Below are 19,802 nucleotides of genomic sequence, written 5' to 3' on the forward strand. Positions count from 1 at the left end.
GACCCACAACTGAACCCAGACAGTCTGGCATGCTTGACCGCTACATTTCACCATGCCATCTCATGGCTTGAAGAGATTGGTAGAAATTCCTGTGTCCAAAGACACAAAAAAGTAATATCTGCTTTTTTTTTTTTAACATGAGCAATGTGCCAAGCACCAAGCCATGTGTTTTATATATCTTGTCTCTCCATCCCTACAACTACCTCATGAATTTTATGGATGAGGAAACTAAGCTAAGAAAACCTAAGTGGCTTGCCAAAGTCACACAGCTAGTAAGTAGCAGAGGTAGAATTTGACCCCAGATCTTGAATATCTGACCCCAAAAGCTGTACTCTTTCCATCTTCTCACTATACCACACTGTCTCCTCCCTCTGCACACTACTAAGTTATGGGGCCTCAGTTTCTCTAGATCTAAAATGGAGTAATCAGTCTAGAATCTAGAATCTAGAATTCAGATCCTCCACCCACATTGAAGGAGTGTGCTGAGAACAGTAGCAATCATATCTAGGCTTGATCAAGAGTTCATGTTAACCAAAAATTTGTATTATTTTTCAAATACATGGGCAACTTTCTGGAGAATGTGATAAAGGAAACATTTTACAAGTCTTAGAAGGAGCAGAGGGTCAGTGAAGGTCAAACACTGGAATTAAAAAGCATCCTGGGAGAGGTATGTCGGGGAGATGTGGATTGTCTGGTTTGACTGATTCTGGGATGGGTGTTGGGCAGCTCAGGTGTCCTGGCCATGGGAGGGAGCGATTTGTCTAAGCCAATGGTCCAGGCACCAGCCTCTGGTATCTGGTGGCTTTACAGAATAGACAGCCAGAACCCAGGAATTGGATGGAGGTGCCTGAGTTCCCTTCCAACCCACACTAAAATGAAGCCATTTATCCTGCAAATATTTACCATATAAGCCAGGCGGTCTGAGACAATAGCAGTTTGAATCTGAGCATTTATTTCTGGCAGTAACTTAGCCTTGGCACATCTCAATGGGCCTGTGTGTACCATGTACCTGGCTAACACTTCAGTAAATAGACCCTCCCTGCCTCTTGGGTGCAGTCCTAGAGAACAAATCCTTCTTCCTCAACGATCTTGCATGCAATATGTGAAAATCATCAACTAAACCAAATCCAAGGCTGCAACTAAACCTTCTCCTAGAATTTAGGAGCCAAAGAGTAGCCCTTTACTGTGATGTGAGGAGAGGCCCAGGGTATAATATTAAGTAAAAGAAATACTGTGTAAACTGCGTCACTTTTGCGAGAAAGCAGAGGAAAATGAAAATAATATTCATATTTGCTTGCGTATACACAAAGAAACTCTAGAAGGATGAATGAGCAAGCAGTGACAATGGATAGCTCTGTCCATTGACAGAGTGGGCGAGTAGGAACAGGGTGAATGGACGTAGAGTTGGGAGGAAGACTTCATTACACACTTTTACATTTTTAATTTTTATTATTTTTATTTTATTATTTTTATATTATTATACAATAAATTTGACCTTTTTTGAGAACTTTTTATAGAGTTCTATCAATTTTAATACACGTATAGATTCATATACTACTACTATAGTCAGGATACTAAACAATTCTGTCAACCCGCAAAACTCCCTCCACTGTCTATCCTTTTAATGTCACTGCCTCCCACAAACTTTAACCCCTGGGAACCACTCATCTATTCTCTATCCTAAAAATTCTGTCTTTTCAAGAATGTCATGTCAATGGAATCACATAGTATGTAACCTTTTGAGACTTCTTTTTTTTCCACTCAACATAATATCTTTGGGATTCATCCAAATTTTTGCATGGATCAAAAATCTATTCCTTTTTATTGCTGAGTACTAGTCTATGGATGGATGGAACACAGATTTTTCCCCATTGAAGGACATTTGGTTTGTTTCCAGCTTGAGGCAATTATAAGTATACCTGCTATAAATAATATTCGTGTACAGGTTTTTGTGTGAACATACATTTTTATTTCTCTAGGGTAGATATGCAGGTGTGGGATTGTTGGGTCATGAGTATATGTTTCACTTAATGAATAACTGTGAAACATTTTTCATTGGGGCTGTACCAATTTGCACTCCTGCCAAGAATGTATGAGGGTTTTAGTTGTTTCATATCCTCATCAGCAACTGGAGCTGTCAGTATATATTTTTAAAAAACATTCTAACAGGTGTGTAGTAGTTCTCGTAGTGGTTTTATAATTTGCATTTCCATAATGACTAGTGACGTTCAGCATCTTTCCATGTGCTTATTTGCCATCCTTATATCCACTTTTGTGAAATGTTTGTACATGTCTTTTACTCACGTTAAAAGTGAATTGTTTGTTTTCTTGCTTTTGAGTTTTGAGAATTCCTGATATATTCTGGATGCAAGACTTTGTCTGATGTGTGATTCGCAAATATTCTTTCCCAGTCTGTAGTTTGCCTTTTCAGACTCTTACCAGGGTCTTTCTCAGACATTCTTTTTAATTTTGATGAAGTCTAACTCATCTTTTTTTTTAGGATTGCATTTTTGATGTCACATCTAAGGACTCATTGCCAAATCCAAGGTCACATAGATTTTCTTCTAAAAGTTTTATACTCTTATGTATTACATTTAGATTTATGATTCATTTGAGTTAATTTTTGTTTAAGTTCTGAGGTTTAGGAGGAGGTTTGTTTTTTGCATATAGATATCCAATTGTTCCAACATCATTTTTTGAAAAGACTATCCTTTCACCATTGAATTATTTTTGTGCACTTGTCAAAGTCGTTTGGCCCTATCTGTGTGGGTATATTTTTGGATGTTCTATTTTGTTATGTCGATCTATACATCCATTCCTTTGCCAATACCACATTGCCTTCATTACTGTATAGTAAGTCTTAAAATCAGGTAGTACAACTTCTCCAATTTTATGCTTCCTTCTCAAAATTGTTTAGCTATTTCATATTTTTTTGTTTTTCCATACAAATTTTAGAATCAGCTTCTATATATCTACAAAAATTCTGCTGGGCTTTTTGTTGGAGTTGCATTACCTCTATAGATCAGTTTGGGAAGAGTTGATATATTTTCTATATTGAGACTTCAAATACACAAACACAAAATGTCTGTGCATTTATTTAGGACTTTGATTTCTATCATCAGCACTTTGTAGTTTACAGCATTCAGATCCTGTATGTGTTTTGTTAGATTTATACCTAAGTATTTCATTTATTGGAGCTATTTTAAATGTTATTGTTTGCCAATTGTACATGCTAGTGTATTGATGTATGATTGTTCTGTATTTGATTTTGTTTTTTGTAACCTTCCTAAACCCACATATTCATTCTAGGAGATTTTGTGTCTGTTGATTCCTTGGGATTTTCTAAATAGATAATTATGTCATCTTTGAAGACGGAGTGTTTTGTTTCTTCCTTTCCAACCAGTGTGCCTTTTATTTCTTTTTCATATCTTATTGTGCTGGCTAAAATATCCAGTACTATGTTGAAAAGGAGTGATGAGAGTGGACATCCTGCCTTGTTTCCACTCTTGGGGAGAAAGAATTCAATCTTGCACCATTAAGCATAATGCTAGCTAGAGGTTTTTTGTAGAGCCCTTTATCAGGTTGAAGAAGTTTCCTTCTGTTCCCAGTTTGTCATGTATTTTGGATGAATGGATGTTGTATTTTGTCAAATGCTTATTCCATATCCATTGATATGATCATGTGGTTTTTCTTCTTTAAATTGTTAATATGGTGAATGATAAGGAAAAACTGCCTTACATTCCAAGGACAAAAACCTCTTGGTCATGGTGTATTTTTTTATATATATATTACTGGATTTTATTTGCTAATATTTTGCTGAGAAATTTTGCATCTATGTTCATGAAAGACATTGGGTGTAGTTTTCTTTTTTGTCTGGTTTTGGTACCCAGAGTTATGCTGGTCTCATAAAATCAGAAATGTTCCTTCCTCTTCTTGTTTTCTAGAAGAGATTGTGTAGAATTGGGGCTATTTATTCTTTAAATGTTTGGTAGAATTCCCAGTGAAACCATCTGGGCCTGGAGATTTATTTTTTGGAAAGTTTTTAACAATAAATTCAATGTTTTTTCATTCTTCTAGGACCCATCATGATATCAATTTCTCCTTCAGTAAGTTTTAGTACTTTGTGGCTTTGAGGGAATTATTTCATTTCATCCAAGTTGTGGAATTTGTGTGTAAATTGTATGTACTATTTTATTATTATCCTTTGAATATCTGCATGGTCTGTAGTGATATCCTTACTTTCATTTCTATTTGCAATTTGTGTCCTCTTTCTCTTTTTGTTTGTAAGTGTTGTTAGAGTTTCAACCATTTGTAATGTGTTAAAGTTTGTTTTGGGGCCCAGGATATAGTCTATGTTGGTGAATGTTCTATATGCACCTGAAAAGAAAATGTGTTATACTGTTGGGTGGAACGTTCTGTACATGTCTGTTAGCTTCATTGGTTGATGTTCAGTTTTGTTGCCTGTTGAGTCTGTCTGCTAGTTCTGCTGATTACTGAGAGAGGGCTATTGAAATCTCCAAGTATAATCGGGGATTATTTCTCCTGTCATTTTTATCAGTCTGCTTCATTTATTTTGCAGTTTTGTTGTTTGATGCATACACATTTAAGATTGTTATATCTTCTTAATGAATTGACACTGTTATCATTACATCATCTCTCTCTTTATCCCTGGTAATTTTCTTTGCTCTGAAGTTTACTTTGTCTTATATAGCCACTACAGCTTTCCTTTTTTTAAAAAAAAAAAATATATACAGCTTTCTTTTTGGTTAATGTTTATACGGTAAGTCTTTCTGCATCTTATCCTTTTAACTAATCAATATCATTATAGTGAAATGAATTTCTTACAGACAGTATATAGTTGGGTCATTCTTTTTTTCATTCTGACAATGTTTGTCTTTAAATTGATGTGTTTAAACAATTTATATTTAATGTAAGCAATGATATGTTTAGATTTAGCTCTATCAATGTTTTTTTGTTTCTGTTTATTCTCTCTGGGTTTTTTTCTCTTGTTTTTCTGATTTTTTTATTGTGGTAAAATACACATAACATAAAATTTGCCATTTACCCCTTTCTAAGTGTACAGTTCAGTGGTATTAAATATATTCATAGTATTGTGCTACCATCACCAACATCCATTTACAGAACTCTTTTCATCTTTAAAACTGAAACTCTATACCCGTTAAATAATAATTCTCTATTTCTTCCTTTCCCCCAGACCCTGGCAACCACATTTCTACTTGCTGTCTCTATGAATTTGTCTGCTCTAGGTACCTCATGTAAGTGGAATTATATAGTATTTGTCATTTTCTGATTGGCTTATTTCACTTAGCATAATGTCCTCAAGGTTCATCCATATGGTAGCATGTGTCATAAATTCCTTCCTTTTTGAGGCTGAATAATGTTCTGTTGTATGTATATACCACATTTTGTTTACCCATTTATCTTTCAATGGTCACTTGGATTTTTTCCACGACTTAGCTTTTGTGAATAATGCTGCTATGAAATAGATTTACAAATATCTTTTCAAGAACTTGTTTCCATTTCTTTGAGGTATACACCCAGAAGTGGAATTGCTGGATCATATGGTGATTCTGTTTTCAGTTTTTTGAGAACCACCATATTGTCTTCCACAGTAGCTATACAATTTTACACTCCCATCAACAGTGCACAGGCTTCCAATTTCGCCACATCCTCACCAACACTTGTTGTTTCCTGTTTTATTTTTTAATAGTAGCTATCCTAATGGGTGTGAGGTGGTATCTCCTTTTAGTTTTGATTTGCATTTTTCTAATGATTTAATGATGTTGAGCACCTTATCATGTGCTTATTGGCTATTTGTATATCTTCTTTAGAGAAAAGTCTATTTAAATCTTTTGCCCATTTTTGAATCAGCTTGTTTGTTCTTTTGTTGCTGAGTTTTAGGCATTCTCTATATGTTCTGGATATTAATCTCTTATCAGAATACAATTTCCAAATATTTTCTTCCATTCTGTGGGTTGCCTTTTTTTTTCTGTTGATAGTGTCTTTTGATGCACAATTTTAAAAATTTTTCATGAAGTATAATTTGTCTATTTTTTCCTTCTTATGCCTCTGTCTTTGGTGTCATATCCAAGAAATTTTGCTAAATCTGATGTCATGAAGCGTTTGCCCTATGTTTTCTCCTAAGAGTGTTAGTTCTTATGTTTAAATCTTTGATTTGTTTTGAGTTAATTTTTGTATGTGGTGTTAGATAAGGGTCCAACTTCATTCTTTTGCATGTGGATATCCAGTTTTCCCATCACCATTTGTTGAAAAGACTGTCCTTTCTCCCACTGAAAGTTCATTTCTGGGCTCTCTATTCTATTCCACTGAGCTATATGTCTGTCTTTATGCCAGTACCACACTGTTTTGATTACTGTAGCTTTGTAGTAGGTTTTAAAATCACAAAGGGTGAGTCCTCCAGCATTGTTCTTCTTTTAAAAATTGTTTTGGCTACACAGGGTCCCTTGAGATTTCGTATGAATATTAGGATGGGGTTTTCTATTTCTGCAAAAAAGACATTGGGACATTTTGATAGGGACTGCATTTAATCTGTAGATCATTTTGAGTAGTATTGACATCTTAACAATATTAAATCTTCTAATTCATGAACATGGAATGTATTTCCACTTGTTTTTGTCTTCTTTAATTTCTTTCAGCAATGTTTTGTAGTTTTCATTGTAAAAGTCTTTCACTTCCTTGGTTAAGTTAATTCCTAAGTACTTTATTCTTTTTTTTTTAATTGAGTTAATGATAGGTTACAATCTTGTGTGATTTCAGTTGTACATTAATGTTTGTCATTCGTGTTGTAGGTGCACCATTTCACCCTTTGTGCCCACCCCCCACCCCACCTTTCCCCTGGTAGCCACTAATTTGTTCTCTTTGTCCACATTTTTAAATTCCTCATATGAGTGGAGTCATACAGAGATTATCCTTCTCTAACTGGCTTATTTCACTTAACATAATTCCCTCAAGGTCCATCCATGTTGTTGCAAATGGGATGATTTTGTTCTTTTTGCAGCTGAGTAGTATTCCATTGTATATATATACCACAACTTCTTTATCCATTCCTCTGTTGATGGGCACTTAGGTTGCTTCCATGTCTTGGCTATTGTAAATAATGCTGCAATGAACATTGGGGTGCATAGGACTTTTGGAATTGCTGACTTCACGCTCTTTGGATAGATACCCAGTAGTGGAATGGCTGGATCGCATGGTAGTTCTATTTTAAATTTTTTTGAGGAATCTCCATACTGTTTTCCATAGTGGCTGCACTAGTTTGCATTCCCACCAGCAGTGTATGAGGGTTCCATTCGCTCCACAACCTCTCCAACATTTGTTACTATTAGATTTAGATATTTTTGTCATTCTAATGGGTGTAAGGTGATATCTTAGTGTAGTTTTGATTTGCATTTCCCTGATGATCAGTGATGATGAGCATCTTTTTGTGTGCCTATTGGCCATCCATATATCTTCTTTGGAGAAATGTCTGTTCATGTCTCCAGCCCATTTTTTGATCGGGTTGTTTGATTTTTTGTTGTTGAGTTGTGAGAGTTCTTTATATATTATGGATATTAAGCCTTTGTCAGATATATGACTTGCAAATATTTTTTCCCAGTTAGTGGGTTGTTTTTTTGTTTCAATCCTGTTGTCATTTGCCTTGAAGAAGCTCTTTAGTCTGATGAAGTCCCATTTGTTTATTCTTTCTATTGTTTCCCTTCTCTGAGAAGACATGGTGTTCGAAAAGGTCCTTTTAATACTGATGTCAAGGAGTGTACTGCCTATGTTTTCTTCTAGAAGCCTTATGGTTTCAGGTCTCACCTTTAGGTCTTTGATCCATTATGAGTTTATTTTGGTGAATGGTGAAAAAGAATGGACAATTTTCATTCTTTTGCATGTGGCTTTCCAGTTTTCCCAGCACCATTTGTTGAAAAGACTTTCTTTTCTCCATCGTATGCCCTCAGCTCCTTTGTCGAAGATAAGCTGTCCATAGATGTGTGGTTTTATTTCTGGGCTTTCAATTCTGTTCCATTGATCTGTGCACCTGTTTTTGTACCAGTACCATGCTGTTTTGATTACTGTAGCTTTGTAGTAAGTTTTGAAGTCAGGGATTGTGATGCCTCCCGTTTTGTTCTTTTTTCTCAGGATTGCTTTAGCAATTTGGGGTCTTTTGTTGCCCCATATAAATTTTAAGATTCTTTGTTCTAATTCTGTAAAGAATGTCATTGGAATTCTGATTGGGATAGCGTTGAATCTGTAGATTGCTTTAGGTAGAACAGACATTTTAACTATGTTTATTCTTCCAATCCATGTACATGGAATGTCTTTCCATCTCCTTATGTCGTCATCCAATTCTCTCAGAAAGGCCTTGTAATTTTCATTATATAGGTCCTTCACTTCCTTAGTTAAATTTACCCCAAGGTATTTTATTCTTTTTGTTGCGATTGTGAATGGTATTGTGCTCTTGAGTTCTTTTTCTGTTAGTTCGTTGTTAGAATATAGAAATGCTACTGATTTATGCAAATTGATTTTATACCCTGCAACTTTGCTGTAGTTGTTGATTACTTCTAAGAGTTTTCCAATGGATTCTTTGGGGTTTTCTATATATAGGATCATGTTGTCTGCAAACAGCAAGAGTTTCACTTCTTCCCTCCCTATTTGGATTCCTTTTATTCCTTTATCTTGCCTGATTGCTCTGGCCAGGACCTTCAGTACTATGTTAAATAAGAGTGGTGACTTGTCTCGTTCCTGTTTTCAGGGGGATGGTGTTCAGTTTTTGCCCATTGAGTATGATGTTGGCTGTGGGCTTGTCATATATGGCCTTTATTATGTTGAGGTAGTTCCCTTCTATGCCCATTTTATTCAGAGTTTTTATCATAAATGGCTGTTGGATCTTGTCAAATGCTTTCTCTGCATCTATTGAGATGATCGTGTGGTTTTTATTCCTCAGTTTGTTGGTGTGGTGTATCATGTTGATTGATTTGCGGATGTTGAACCATCCCTGTGTCCCTGGTATGAATCCCACTTGATCATGATGTATGATCCTTTTGATGAATTGCTGAATTCTGGTGGCCAAAATTTTGTTTAGAATTCTTGCATCTATGTTCATCAGTGATATTGGCCTGTAGTTCTCTTTTTTCGTGGCGTCCTTGTCTGGCTTTGGTATCAGCGTGATGTTGGCCTCATAGAATGTGTTAGGAAGTGTTCCATCCTCCCTAATTTTTTGGAATAGCTTGAAAAGGATAGGTATTAAATCCTCTCTGAAAGTTTGGTAGAATTCCCCAGGGAAGCCGTCTGGTCCTGGGGTTTTATTCTTTGGGATGTTTTTGATTGCTGTTTCAATCTCTTTCCTTGTGATTGGTCTGTTCAAATTGTCTGCTTCTTCTTGAGTGAGCTTTGGGAGATTGTAGGAGTCCAAGAATTTATCCATTTCCTCTAGGTTATCCATTCTGTTAGCAGAGAGTTTTTCATAGTATTCTCTTATAATCTGTTGTATTTCTGCAGAGTCTGTTGTTATTTCTCCTCTTTCATTTCTAATTTTGTTTATTTGAGCTTTCTCCCTTTTTTTCGTTGCAAGTCTGGCTAGGGGTTTGTCAATTTTATTTATCTTCTCAAAGAACCAGTTCTTTGTTTCATTGATCCTTTCTACCACCTTTTTAGTTTCAATAGTATTTATTTCTGCTCTGATTTTTATTATTTCTCTTCTTCTGCTGACTTTGGACTTTGTTTGTTCTTCTTTCTCTAGTTCAGTTAGGTGTAGTTTAAGATTGCTTACTTGGGATTTTTCTTGTTTGTTAAGATGTGCCTGTATTGCAATGAATTTTCCTCTTAATACAGCTTTTGCTGTATCCCATATGAGTTGGTATGGCATGTTAGCATTTTCATTAGTTTCCAGGTATTTTTTGATTTCTTCTTTAATTTCTTCAATGATCCATTGCTTGTTCAGTAGTGTGTTGTTTAGTCTCCACATCTTTGTGCCTTTCTCAGCTTTTTTCTTGTAATTAATTTCTGGCCTTATAGCATTATGATCAGAGAAGATGCTTGTTATTATTTCAATTTTTTTAAATTTGTAGAGGCTTGCCTTCTTTCCTAACATATGGCCTATCCTTGAGAATGTTCCATGCGCACTTGAGAAGAATGTGTATTCTTCTTTTTTAGGATGAAGTGATCTATATATGTCTATTAAGTCCAATTGTTTTAGTTTTTCTTTTAGCTCCACTATTTCTTTGTTGATTTTCTATCTGTCCATTGATGTAAGTGGGGTGTTGAGGTCCCCTACTATTATTGTGTTGTTTTTAACATCTTCCTTTAGGTCTGTAAATAGTTGCTTTATGAACCTTGGTGCTCCTATGTTGGGTGCACAGATATTTATAAGCATTATTTCTTCTTGATGAAGTGTCCCTTTGATCATTATATATTGTCCCTCTGTGTCTCTCTTTACCTGTCTTATTTTGAAATCCACTTGGTCTGATATAAGAATTGCAACACCTGCTTTTTTTTCCTTGCTATTAGCTTGAAGTATTGTCCTCCACCCCTTCACTCTGAGCCTGTGTTTGTCCTTGGGGCTGAGGTGTGTTTCCTGGAGGCAACAAATTGTTGGATCTTGTTCTTTAATCCATTTTGCCACTCTGTGTATTTTTATTGGAGAGTTCAATCCATTTACATTGAGACTGATTATTGATGCATGTGGACTTAAAGCTGTCAATCTGTTGCTCATTATCTGGCTTTCCTGCTTTTCTCTTCCTGTGTGCTTTATCCTACCCATTTGATACTGCAATTTCTTATGGTGGGTTTCTTAGATTTTTGCTTATTTATGTTTTGTGTCTCTGTTCTGTTGTTTAGTTTAGTGTCTACCCTGAAGTTTGTATTTAGAATCTTGTGTATAATATAGTCTATTCTCTGGTGGTCTCTTACTTACTTGGCCTAGACTAATTTAGTCTCTTTGCTCTTCCCCTCTTAAATTATTATTTTCACTTCTTGTTCCAACTTGTGTTATGAGTTTGTAGTTAGAGTGATAAGATCATCTTTGCTTTGGTAGTTTCCTTACCTTTATCCTAATGCTATAGTTGAATATTTGCTATCCTATTCTGGTTCTATCTATCTGTCTCCCTACTCTGTGGTTTGTGACCCCTTTCTCCCTTTTTTCTTTTTTCAGGTATGAGAACCTTCTTGAGGATTTCTTGTAGTGGAGGACTTTTGGTTACAAATCCCCTTAACTTTTGTTTGTCTGGAAAAGATTTAATTTCTCCCTCATATCTGAAGGATATTCTTGCTGGATAGAGTATTCTTGGCTGAAGATTTTTATCTTTTAAAGCTTTGAATATGTCACTCCATTCTCTCCTAGCTTGTAGGGTTTCTGCAGAGAAATCCACTAAAAGTCTGATAGGGGCTCCTTTGTAGGTAATTCTCTTTTGTCTTGCAGCCCTGAGTATTCTTTCTTTGTCATTCCTTTTTGCCGTTTGTACTACTTTATGCCTTGCAGTAGGTCTTTTTACATTGACAAATCTAGGAGATCTGGAAGGTTCCTCTGCACACATTTCTCCCTCAATCCCTAGATTTGGGAAGTTCTCTTCTATAATTTTATTAAGCACACATTCTGCTCCATTTTCCTTTTCTATGTTCTTGGGAATTCCTATGATCCTTAAATTCTTTCTCCTCATTGAATCTGCTCTCTCTAATACTTTCCTCATTCCTTTTAATCCTTAGTTCTTTTTCTTCCTCTGTCTGGAGCCATTCAGCCTGTCTATCTTCGATTATGCTAGTTTGCTCTTCTATGGAGTCTACCCGGGCATTCAGGGAATCCGTATTCTGTTTTTTCTGGTCCATTGTGTTTTTCATCTCTAGTAATTCTGTTTGATTCTTCTTTATAATTTCAATCTCTTTTGTGAAGTAACTCCAGAACTCGGCTTGTTTCTCTATCTTTCTCTCTACCTCATTGAGTTTTTGGAGTATAGCTGCTCTGAACTCATTTTCATTTAGTTTACCTAATTCCAAGTCCTCAGGACTTAATTCTGTGTTTTTATTGTTTTCCTTCTGGTCTGGGGCTTTTATAAATTGCTGGATGGTAGAGGAGCAGTTTTTTCACATGGTGGGAGAATTCAGTTGCAGTTACAGCCTGTCGCCACTAGATGGGGGTCAAGAGCCGCGTGTTCTGAGCTCTCCGCCTTCGGGCAAGATGGCGGCACCCAGTGCACTTTGCCGGGGCGGGGGCGGGGGCAGTTTCTCTCACTCACCGATCTGGATTCGATCAATTCTGTTCTCTGGTCTCCCAGGGCCCTGCGTTTATGGGGTCCCCGCCCATGGAAGCTTTCCCCCCGTCAGCGGGTTTCCACTGTACCGGGAGTCCTAGACGATCCCCTGGTCGTGCGGCCCCTCCCCCGCTCCTTCCCAGACCCGCGTGGCGATCCCGGTTTCTAGGGGATGGAGCGATGTTCTCTCTTACCCCGTTCCAGCTCCTCCGAGGTGGGCAGTAGGGGCTCCGTCTTCTGTCTTTTGATACTGTAGGTCTCTGAGTCCTGGCATTAGGTTCATTAGCTGAAATTCAGGTTTGTTTTTTTTTTTTCAGTCCTTTGTTGTACTTTGGAGGGGAGAGAGTCCTGGGTCAGCTCACCCTGCCATTTTGCTCCACCTCCTCTCCCAATATCCTTTTCTAACTTTATCAGTACTTTATTCTTTTTGATGCTCTTATAAATGAAATTGATTTTTTAACTTCCTTTTCATATTGTTCATTGTTAGCATATAAAGATTCAATTGATTTTCATGTGTTGACTTTCTATCCTGCTATTTTGCTGAATTCACTATTATTTCTAACAATTTTTTTTGGTGAAATCTTTAGTTTTCTACATATAAGATCATATCATCTGCAAGCAGAGATCATTTTACTTCTTCCTTTCCAAATTAGATGTCTTTTATTTCTTTTTCTTGCCTAATTGTTCTGGCTAGAACTTCCAAAACTACATTGAATAGAAGTGGTGAAAGCAGGCATTCTTGCATTTTTCTTGATCTTAGAAGAATAGCTATGGGTTTTTCATATATGGCATTTATTATGTTGAGGTAGTTTCCTTCTATCCCTAGTTTGTTGAATGTTTTTATCATGAATGTGTGTTAAATTTTGTCAAGTGCTTTTTCTGCATCAACTGAAATGATCATGTGGTTTTTTGCGTTCATTCTGTTAATGTAGTGTATTACATTGATTACTCTTCATATATTGAACCACCCTTTCATTCCAGGAATAAATCCTGCTTGGTCATGGTGGATAATCCTTTTAATGTGCTGCTGAATTCAGTTTGCTAGTCCCTCTTTTTTTATTTGTCTATTTCTTCTTTCTACCTTCTTTTGATTTATTTGAACCTTTTTTAGTTTTCCATTTTAATTTATCTATTTGGTTTTGACTATATCTCTTTGTATAATTGTTTTAATGGTTTCTGTAGGGATTGCAAAGCACATACTTAAATTTTTACAGTCTAGTTAGAATTGAAATTTTGCCATTTCATTTGGTATGTAGAAATCTTAACACCTTATGAGTCCTTTTACTCTCTCCTTTTTATCTTAGAGTTATTTTATCTTAGTATTACAACCACATATATTGAAAACTCCATCAGACCATATTATAATTTTTTCCTTTCAACTGTCATATATATTTTAAAGAACACAAGAGAAGACTAGTATTTTATACTTACCTAGATATTTACCATTTCTGTTCTTTCTTCATTCTTGATATTTAAAATTTCCATCTTGTATCATTTCCTGTCTGTCCAAAGAGCTTCCTTTAACAGTTATTTTAGAGCATGTTTGCCAGCAATGAATTCTTAGTTTTTCTTCACCTATGAATGCCTTTATTTTCCCCACATTTCTGAAGAATATTTTTTGCTGAATACAGAATTCGGGGTTGACTTTTCTTTTCTTTCAGCATTTTTAAAATGTTGTGAGAATTCCTCTTGCCCTCTACAATTTCTTATGCAAAATCTGCAGTCATTCAAATTATTGTTTCTGTATGAGTAATACATCATTTTTCTCTGGCTGTTTTCAAGATTTTTTTATCTTTAGTTTTTAGCAGTTTGATTACAAAGTGTTTGTGTATGGATTTCTTTAGGTTTATCCTGTTTAGGATTTGCTTGACTTCTTGAATTTGTAGGTTTATTTTTTTATCTAATTTAAGAAGTTTTCAGCTATCATGTCTTCACATATTTTTCAGGGCTGTACTCTTTCTCCTTTCCTTCTGGGACTTTCATGACATAAATGTTAGACCTTTTGGGAATGTCCCACTGTTGAGTTTCACCTGCAGACATCTTTCCTACTTGCTAAAGACAGTTCTTCTCTCCACCAGGTGGGTTTTGGCCTCCTTGACCCAATGAGCCTTTTGCAATCCTCTCAAAACTCAGAGATTGGCATGAAAACCCCACTGAGAACCCTGTGGTGTTTTGAGGTGGTGTAGATGGGAGGAGAAAGTGGAGGCATAACCAGGGTCCCAGGAGGCTCTAAGCTGTGCCTTCTGGAGGCATCACTGGGCCCAGATCTGTGAGTTCACTGGGTGTTGGCCTTAGCTTATCTGCTCCTCACCTTGCTCAGGTAGGTGCATGGGGGAAGCATAGTTTGGATAAGCCAAGTAGCTCAGAGGTTAACATCTGAGGGGCCTCCAGAATGATTAGAAAGTTCTGGACTCTCATCTGCTAAAACGCTCCTACAAGGAAAAATAGGCTTCATGAAAATATGTTAAACTCAAAAGTTCATTTGGTATTCCCCCAACAATGGACTGATCTGTTTGCATAAGTTCCCTGAATGCAGCCACTAAGATACATAACAACTATTTAACTGTTAGAGAATAATTAGCTTAAAACAGTTATTAGCAGGCTTATTCTAAGCCCCTGGAGTATTAGATAATGCAATCATTCTACTTGAAAACCTTATTCTTTACTAATATTACTTCATGTAGACAAAATGCTGCAGAAACCTGCACCAGGCCTCGTGAATTCCTCCCCCGCTGCTCTGGCCACCTTGGTTAACAATGACCTATGGTGCAGCTGGGAACCTGCCTCCACCCTCATTCCTCCTTTAAGTATCTTGGGACTGGAGAACTGGACACAACAGCTCCAAAGGTCACAGGTGCAGGGTCACCCACACGATAGTCCCCTACTCCCCAAGATAATCAGACCCTCAAGTTCTTTCATTCTTAAAACAAAATTATTATAAAATGTAACACATGTTCATTGTAGAAAATTTGAAATATACAGAAAAGCAAAAAGCAGAAAATGCAACTTTTAATCTTACTTTTTATCTTTACTCAGTGATAACCACCATTAAAACTTTGATGTCATCTACCTATCTTTCTATATACTTAAAAAAATAATAATCCCCTATTGTTGGACACTCAGGTTGTTTTCAATTTCCTGCTAAAGAATTCCTGCTAACATTTTTGCTCACATCTTCTATTATTACCTTAGGATAGATGTCATTTCAAGGAATGTCATTACTGAGTCAAAAAGTGCACATTTTTAGAGCTTTTTATTCAAAGCTGACCTCCAGAAAAATTGTATCTATTTACTCTCCTTTCAGCAATGTGTGAGACTGCCTGTTTCCTTAGACTCTTACTAGTATGAGGAATTGTAATTTTTTTAAAAAGTCATAGTTTGGTACATGAAAAATTTGCATTCTTTTGATTATTGGTAAAGTTGAGCACACTTTTATGAGAATCTTCATCCTTTGCATTTCTTTATTCTGAGTTACCTGTCTCTGTCTGTTGTTCATTTTCCCATTGGATATTCTTTATCTTTTTTTGTAGATTTATAAAAGCACAACATATAACAAGGAAATCAATCTTCTGTCTATCATGTAAGTCACAAATACTTCCCTCAGACTGTTGTGTGTATTTTAATTTTACTATCTTTTTTGGCCCACATTTCTTCCTCAAGGGCCCTGAGAGCTGCATTTCCAGCCTCTAGGCTCTTGCCAGAGGAGGATCCCATCTGTAGATCTTCCAATCCCATCTGTAGATCTGCTTCACTGATCACATCATTAATAGCTCTGGATCAATTTCCTTTCCATACTCAATCTGCGTATTCAACAAACATACATAGCTCATCTGACATGTGCAGGCACTTGGGCTAGGTGTTAAAGCATATTATTTCCAGTTCACAATGTTTCCTGTAGCCTAAGGAGAAAGAATCTGGTGGGAAACCATGGGGGTGAGAACGAGTATTTAGTGAACACCTCCTGCATGCCAAGCTCTGTGCTGGGCATTTTGTCCACTGTCTCGCATTTAACCCGCACAAAAATTTTTGAAGTAGGTATTTGTGATGGTACATTTTATGTCAACTTGATTGGGCTGTGGGCTGCCCAAATATTTGGTTAAACATTTCTGGGTGTGTCTGTGAGGATGTTTCTGAATGAGATTAGCATTTGAATTGGTACACTGAGTGAAGCAGACTGCCCTCCCCAGTGTGGGTGGGCCTCATCTAATGTGTTGAAGGCCTGAATAGAATAAAAGGCTAGTAAGAAAGAATTCTCTCTCTGCTGAAGTGTCTTTGAGCTGGGACATTGGTCTTCTCCTGCCTTCAGACTTGGACTCAGACCAGAACTTACACCATTGGCTCTCCTGGGTCTGGACTTCTCAGCTTCTATACCACATAAGCCAATTCTTTATAATAAATCTCTTTACATATGTATTTTATACATGTATATTTATATATGTGAAATTTATATATAAAAATATATATACATATATGTATGTGTATATATATATCTATCCATCTGCTATTGGTTCTGTTTCTCTAAAGAACCCTAATTGCCCCCACTTCACAGATGAAGATATGGAGGCTCAAAGAGTTTCAGTCACTTAACCTAACGTCACCCAGTTGGTAAGCAGCAGAATGGACACTTTGTCTGTTTGGCGCCAAAGCCCATGATCCTGCATTCCACGTGGGCCCTGGGGACGGTGCACTTCGGCAGGGCTGGGATCAGCGGAGGTGAATGAGGTGAGTCATGAAAGTGCAAGGTCAGATCTTGCCTTTATTTAAAAGTTTGATGTTTTACACATCATGGATTTTTGCATTAATTTTTATTTTAAAAATATATTGCATTAAAATATTTTTTCTCTTCAGTGTTGAATTTTTTGCCCCCGTCCCTTAAATTTTCTGCCCAAGTGAGCGCTTCACTTACCTCACTGTAAAGGAGAAGGATCTCCATTCTTTTCAAAAAAGTAAAGGTGGAGAGCTGGGAGGTGTGAACTTGGTGAACTGAGTGCAGACCGGGGTCAGAGATCTGGGTTTAGATGGGTTCCCAACGGTGACTGTGCGGTTCTGAGCAGCATGCTTGACCTTTCTGTGCCTCTTGACCTGTCAGCAGCAGACCTACTTCTCCTTGCCTCAGAAGCAGGACTGGAAAATGAACATGGTGCTCAATATGCCCGTTCTTGGAGTTCTGTAGAAGAAAGATGTTCCAAATAAATGCACACGATTTTGACGTTTGGTGATGAGCAGTGTTCTAAATTATCGCAGCGTACATAGCATTTTGTTTAAAAGGCACACTTCATTCCCAGCCCAGGCTTCCAGCAGGCAGGGGTGGTTAGACAAGACGTTCCAAGGCTCAGGATAGTGGGAGAAAAAAGCCTCTGTGTTCAGGCTGCCTCCCCCAGCCCAGAAGCAAGCCTTCTGGGGAGTGGTCTGTGTTTCTATGATGGGAGGGAGAGGGGGCTGGGTGGGGGACCTGAGGGGAGGCTGCTTTTTAGCGCTCTGGCCGGAGAGACCTGCCCAGGCTGCTCACTGAGGTGAGGTCTGCGCAGTTCGCTCAGGGCTCCCACATTCTCCATCCATATTCTAACCATTCTCCCCTCCGAGACACATTCCCACTCCCCCTGCCTGGAAGGCAGCCTGACAGCTAATCACTCTCCCGCCCACTTTGTCCACTCCAGCGGCCACATGACTGAGGGGAAATGGCAAGAAACTTGAGTCCTGAAACTGGGCCCAACTGATAGGGCCGGGTTCCTGGAATCGCAGCAGAGAGGCGGCCGGCGGGGTTGGGGCCAGCCTTCCCAGGGCTTGGGCTCCATCCTGCGTGGCGGGGTTTCAAAGTCCATGCAGGCCCCAGCTGGGCTGCCTGCCGCCCACAGAAAACAAAGAAATCCAGGCCCGAAGGCCCGCTCCTCACCCAGGGCGCCCTCCCCATCCCACAGCCTGAGGGACTCTGCCTGCTCCTAATCTCCCTTGCACAGACACTCTCCTCCCTCAGGGCACATTCCCTTGGAGCACAATTGCTTGTGCCCTTACTTGCCTTAGAGGGGCAGAATCTGGTCAGCACGCAGTTTGTCTCACCCTTCTTTAATAGTAATAGCTGCCACTTGCTAAGCACTTGCTAAGCATTATCTTATTTGCTCCTCACTCTGGGCAGTAGGCACTATTATCATTACCATTCTACAGAGGGAGAGACTGAGGCTTCAGGGAGTAAAGTAACTTTCCCAAGGTCACTGGTAAGTGGCCCCAAGAGTTAAGCCTGTGTCTGTTTATTACCAAAGCCAGCGCACTGAATCAGCAAGCCAGGGGTTTCAGACACCTTGGACGACAGGGGTCAGACTGGAGGAGTAAATGAGAGACGAGGAGCAGGTAGGATTTACTGTAAGCTGGGAGGTGCATGTCTGTCTGAGGGAGAAGGCATTCCACCTCTTTAGCTGATTTTGCCATGTGGAAATGCAGGCCCACTGCGGCCAACTGAATTTTTCAAAAAGAGTTTGATGAGCTGGCCCTGTGGCTGAGTGGTTAAGTTCGCGTGCTCCATTTTGGCGGCTCAGGGGTTTGCCGGTTCAGATTCTGGGCGCAGACATGGCACTGCTCATCAGGCCATGCTGAGGCAGCATCCCATATGCCACAACTAGAAGGACCCACAACTAAAATATACAACTATGTACTGTGGGGATTTGGTGCGAAAAAGCAGAAAAAGAAAAAGGAAGATTGGCAACAATGGTTAGCTCAGGTGCCAATCTTTATTTTATTTTAATTTTTTTAATAATCTTTTTATTTATAGCTTTTTTTTTTTTTGAGGAAGATTAGCCCTGAGCTAACATCTGCTGCCAATCCTCCTCTTTTTGCTGAGGAAGACTGGCCCTGAGCTAACATCCATGCCCGTCTTCCCCTACTTTATATGTGGGACACCTACTACAGCATGACTTGCCAAGCTGTGCCATGTCCGCACCTGGGATCCGAATCGGCGATCCCCAGGTCGCCAAAGCGGAAAATGCACACTTAACTGCTGCGCCACCAGGCAGTCAGGTGACAATCTTTTTAAAAAAAAAGTTTGAAATCCATATTTTTAGGTGAAATGTCCTGATTTTTAAATTTGGGCAACTAGTTAAAAATAAAAGCAAAACAAACAAATTATGTAGCCTAAACAATAGAAGTCGTTGAGTCAGATATTGCTCATGACCTAGCAGTTTGCAACTTCTGTTCCATATAATTGCACCACACTGTGCTCCATGCATATTCAGTGTACAGTGAATGTTTGTTACATTAAATGGAAAATAAACTAGCCCTACTTTTGAGGACAGCTGTATCTTAGGGTGAAAAAAAAGTACAATCTCAAATATTCTTAAGAATGCATAACTTTAAATGACATGGCTTTGGTGTCACCTGCTCGGGCAGCATACGACCAGTGAGATGGTATGTTCATCAGATGCTCTGCAATGAATCCTCCTCCTGAGTATCCAGAATGAGACCATGTCCTGGAAGGAAGGACATGTTTCTGCGGTGCTTGGCCCTGCAAAGACTTGGCTCCTCTGAGCGGTCCTCTTCCTCTCCCTA

General features: G+C 38.2%; 2 long non-coding RNA genes across 6 annotated transcripts in view; one reads left to right on the forward strand and one right to left on the reverse strand.

Moving 5' to 3' along the window:
- The window catches only part of LOC138915608 (uncharacterized), a 109,021-nt gene that overhangs the window by 50,470 nt on the left and 38,749 nt on the right, over positions 1-19,802 (reverse strand). Inside the window, exon 2 of the long non-coding RNA XR_011421643.1 lies at positions 17,173-17,433. This is a non-coding gene — a long non-coding RNA (uncharacterized lncRNA). The remainder of the gene's footprint in view (positions 1-17,172; positions 17,434-19,802) is intronic.
- LOC111774984 (uncharacterized) overlaps positions 1-19,802 on the forward strand; it is a 44,507-nt gene that overhangs the window by 11,811 nt on the left and 12,894 nt on the right. The window contains exons 3-6 of one of the 5 annotated variants that reach the window (XR_011421639.1): positions 4,078-4,106; positions 5,216-5,276; positions 15,797-15,846; positions 16,816-16,988. This is a non-coding gene — a long non-coding RNA (uncharacterized lncRNA). The remainder of the gene's footprint in view (positions 1-4,077; positions 4,107-5,215; positions 5,277-15,796; positions 15,847-16,815; positions 16,989-19,802) is intronic. The other 4 variants (XR_011421642.1, XR_002810384.2, XR_011421640.1 and 1 more) reach the window with 4 other exon arrangements.

This window comes from Equus caballus, chromosome 9, assembly GCF_041296265.1.
Source record: "Equus caballus isolate H_3958 breed thoroughbred chromosome 9, TB-T2T, whole genome shotgun sequence".
NCBI classification, from domain to species: Eukaryota; Metazoa; Chordata; class Mammalia; order Perissodactyla; family Equidae; genus Equus; species Equus caballus.